At 52.4% G+C, this 4,357-nt stretch overlaps 1 pseudogene; it reads right to left on the reverse strand.

The window, feature by feature from the left end:
• Positions 1-1,919: 1,919 nt before the first annotated feature.
• On the reverse strand, positions 1,920-2,292 carry LOC142457979 (small ribosomal subunit protein eS25 pseudogene; annotated as a pseudogene).
• Positions 2,293-4,357: the final 2,065 nt, after the last annotated feature.

Here is a 4,357-nt window from a genome sequence, read left to right on the forward strand (position 1 = left end):
GTGTCTGATGGGGTGCCACACCCTGGCCCCAAAGTCTATTTTTGGTATTCCCTGAGGACTTCATTGCTTTGCTCCCCTTGCTGTTCTGTTGCATGTCCTTCGTGTTTTACCTCTGTGTGGTGGGGTCAGATTGGGCGTAATTCCCACACTGTGTCTCCAGTGGTGTCCCTTGAAGTGCTATGGGTCACTGAGGGACGTCATGTCTTATGATGGGGCTGGCCCTATGGTCCTCTCTGTGCATTGGCTGCTCTGAACAGGAATATCATCCTCGGGGCTTGGTGGGCCAGGATGTGGTCCACTCTCTCTCCCTCCCTCTTCATTTGCTCCTGCGTGCTCTGATCAGATGCCTCCCTCTCCCTGAGCCGCACCCTTTTGTTTCTCAGTAGAGGTACCCACACACATTGCCTTCTCCTTCTGACCTTCATCAAAAATGAAAACAACCCACTGCTGTCAAAGAGGTCCTGACCCACAGCGACCCCATAGGACAGAGTAGAACTGCCCCTGTGGGTTTCTGAGGCTTTCAGTCTTCACAGGAGCAGAACTGGGGGTCAGAAAGGGAGAACCCTGGTTGTGGTCCCCCATCTATGGACCGACCAAAGCAAGCCAGAGATGTACAGACCTGGGGAGCGGGGGGCGTGGAAAACTTCACCTTCATCTCACTCCCTTTCTGCTTTTGACAAGACACATTTGTTTTCAGATCTGGCTGTTCTACAAGATTTCTTCCTCCCCAGTTGTTCTGTTTAATTGGAATAGGCCTCAGATTCAGAAGCCAATAACCTACTTTTGGTTAATGAAGAGTCCCCTTACTCCTCCATCTCCCTCTCTCTCTCCCCCAGACACATCTCTGGACTGGCTTTGAAGCCACAACTCCTGCCTGTGGATAACAAACATTCCAAATGTATGGATCCCTTTCTAGTAGGGGGCCCTCCCCCCTGGGTGTCCCATAAAGGTGGAGCCCCTGGGGAGGGCAGCAGCGCCAGGCGGGTAAGGAGACGCTCTGGGTGGGGTTTTCTCTGAGATCCATGGCGGCTGCAGGCAGTTGAGCTACAATGAATGGGGTCATATCACTCGGGAGTCAAAGGAAGTTCAAGTAGAAAAAACGTCTGGGCCCACCCAGGCCAACAGCTCAGCTTCTAATCTCGGTTGGTATCCCCCAATTGGCCTTCCCTTCTCTCCCCACCCCCTGCTCGTTCCTCCATCCCCAAGTCCCCTTAAGTACCAATAATGGAAGTGCTTACTCGGCCCCGCAACAATTCACCCTTATCTTTTATTTATAGCTGACAAAGCTCCAAGCAGGAAAAATATAATCACACTTTAAATAATGGAAGTTGTAGGTATTAGAGCTACACGGGCAGTTACCCGAGTCCCAGCAATGCCTCCCTGCAGACCTGACGGGGTGCATGCCGACTGCATTTTTAATTTCTAAAACATATTTCTTCCCAAATTATTCCACGTTACAGAGGAGCCACATTTATGGGGGTGATAAATTACTGTAATAAAGTGCCTCTTCCTCAAATATATAGGACGAAGCCACGCTGAGCGCAGCCCAGCACAGGCAGCCCCGAGAGAGCAGAGAAGTCCCACTGCCTCACTCCTCACTTTAATTATTGGGCCGATGTGTCCTACATTTTTAATACAGTCACAAGTTTTCTTTAAGCAAGGAGTTAGAACTGGCCACCATCTGTGTCTGTGGGTGCCACTGTGTATGAGGGCAAGGTGCATGGGTGCTAGCCACCGTGTATTGGTGAATATGCAGGCACAGGGAACTCTGGTTCCCATGTTCAGGGGTGTGTGCACACATAGATCTGGGCATGTGTGTTTGAATACATCCCAAGTGTGCATGAATGTGCATTTTATGGTGTGCTTTTTTTTCGCTAATAAAATTTTATTGTTCAAAATGTACAGTTGGTTGGACCTGCTCATGCATCTTCACCGGCTGCTGGGGCATCTCCACCCCTGGTGTTCCTGGTATAAATGACTTGAGCTCTGTGCTTTGAACCCGGCTTGATAAGTCCTTTACTCAGCAGCTCCTGGAGGGCTGCCCTGGCCAGGGAACTGCGAATCTCAGACTCTCAGAGACAACAGCTGGGGTGATAGCTTGTCGTTGGGGACTTCTTTACAGAGCTTGTCATATGTGGCTTTGTCAACCAACACCAGGTTCCCGAGCTTGTCCTGAAATTTGCCTTTGGACCACTTCTTCTTGGCCTTGCTCCCAGATGTGTTCACGGGGTCTTTGTCCTTCTTGGCCGACTTCCCAGCATCCTTCTTCTTCTTGTCGTCCTTGGGCGGCATCATGAAGCTCAGAGAGTAGTTACCAGCGTATCAGCTCACTAGGGTGTCGGACCGAGTGTGTATTTTTACGTGTGTCCTTGTGCACTGAGTAAGCATGCACTTTTGTGGGGGCCATCTACATGCCCATCAGAAGCACCCTGCTCTGCGTCCTCCCTGCCACCACCGCCTGCCCTGCCCTCATGTGTATGCAGCCAGTTGACTCCCCTTTTGCTTTCCTCCTTTCAGGAATAGGAAAGTACAGAGTTCGACCTCCACCATTTGGAGTCAGACTGCCTGAGTTCAAATCTCAGCTCTGCCTCTCAGGAGCAAGGTGTTCTGTACCTCAGTTTCCCCATCTTTAAAATGGGCTTCCTACTACAGGTCCCTCATGGAGCTGCCAGGAAGATGGATGAGTTGAATGTGTTCAAAGCACCTCACCCACAGGGCGGACAAGCATTAGCTATTGTTCTTCCTCTTTCCTTCCTTCCTTCCTTCCTGAGGACAAGGCACAGGCTATGCTGGAGGAGAGAGCCAAAAATGGGGAGCCCTGTCCCTACTCACCTGGTAGGAGAAAGCAGACAATGGCAAATGGGGGAGGGGTGGGAACACTCTGCAGCACCCCCATGCGGACCCATATCCAGTGACACAGGTTTCTGGGCTCTCTGGGACCAGGCTGCATCCATGTCACCTCTGCCACCCTGGTCTCCAGCACAGAGCAATTGCTGTGTGGAGGAACCCACGGACAAGGACAAATGAGTGGGAGGGAGGTGGGGTGGGTGATGGGGGTGGGTGGAGTCTTTGGGAGGCAATGACCTGAGCAAGTGGGAGTGGGAGAGTGTGACAGGGAGGTGGCAAAAAGTCACTGAGAGCTGTGCCCATGAACAGGACCCTCAAAGAGGCTGTGTGGGAGGTGCCTCAGAGCTGCCCACCCAGGGCCAAGCAAGCTGGGAGGTGGGGTTGGGGTTTCCCCAGGGGCATTTACGGCATTTCTGAGCTGCTCTCCATGAAGTCTGAGGCAGCAACTACTGCAGTGCCAGACGGAGCCCCGGGCAGAGAGATGGAGATGCGGTGCCGGGAACAGGAAGCTGCCTGCGGTGTGGGGCAGTCCACGGTCAGACAGAGACTACTGGGGGTGGGATAGGATGCGGGCAAGACCGTCGACAACATGTGCTCCAGATTTGTGTTGACTGATGGATTTGGGGATGGACGTGAGGGTGGTTGGAGATGTGGGTACGTGATGATCAAAGAGCTCTCTCTAACTTGGCCCATCAATGGGTGGACATGAGGATTGGTAAAGACCAGGAGTCCTCAAACTTTTAAACAGGGGGCCAGTTTACTGTCCCTCAGACCTGTTGGAGGGCTGGACTATAGTTTAAAAAAAAACAACTATGAACAAATTCCTATGCACACTGCACATATCTTATCTTGAAGTGAAAAACCAGACAAAAACACCCGGAGGGCTAGGTAAATGTCCTCGGTGGGCCGCATGTGGCCCGCAGGTCGTAGTTTGAGGATGCCTGGAAAGACCCTGAGTTGACCAAGTTGGAAGGACATCCTTGGTCTTTCTAATGGTGCAAGGGCTGTTCTTGGGCCTTCCCAAGGTCTTCACCTCCTAAGGACGGACGTCTGAGACGCCGGTTTGCAGTTCCCCAGGCCTTGGTGTTCTTTGGCCAGCCCAGAAGTAGACTTGACCCTCTCAGACAGCAGTTCTCCTCCAGGACTGAAGATGCTTCTCAGGAGTTGGAGCCCAAGAGGGGAAAGCAGGGGGAGATACTGCTTCAACCTCATCTGCATTATTCCCACCACACACCCAGGGTCCCCCAAACACCCGCTCCTCTCTGCTCCCCACCGACACCTGCTTCCTGCAGTGCCCTTCTGCTACAAACTGGAAGCTTCCATTTCATCCTTGAAGGCTTTGCTCGAATGCCATTTCCTGCACACACAGTTGCTCAGAAGGAATCCTTTCTTCCCCTCTGCTCCCTGGAAACTTCCATCTGGTGCCAGAGCAGCCTAGGTACAGGTGTCTCCTCTCTCCAGGGTCCGACACAGAGCCTGGCATGGACTCAGTGCCTCTGGTCCTTCATCT

The sequence above is a fragment of the Tenrec ecaudatus genome, chromosome 10 (genome assembly GCF_050624435.1).
Source record: "Tenrec ecaudatus isolate mTenEca1 chromosome 10, mTenEca1.hap1, whole genome shotgun sequence".
NCBI classification, from domain to species: domain Eukaryota; kingdom Metazoa; phylum Chordata; class Mammalia; order Afrosoricida; family Tenrecidae; genus Tenrec; species Tenrec ecaudatus.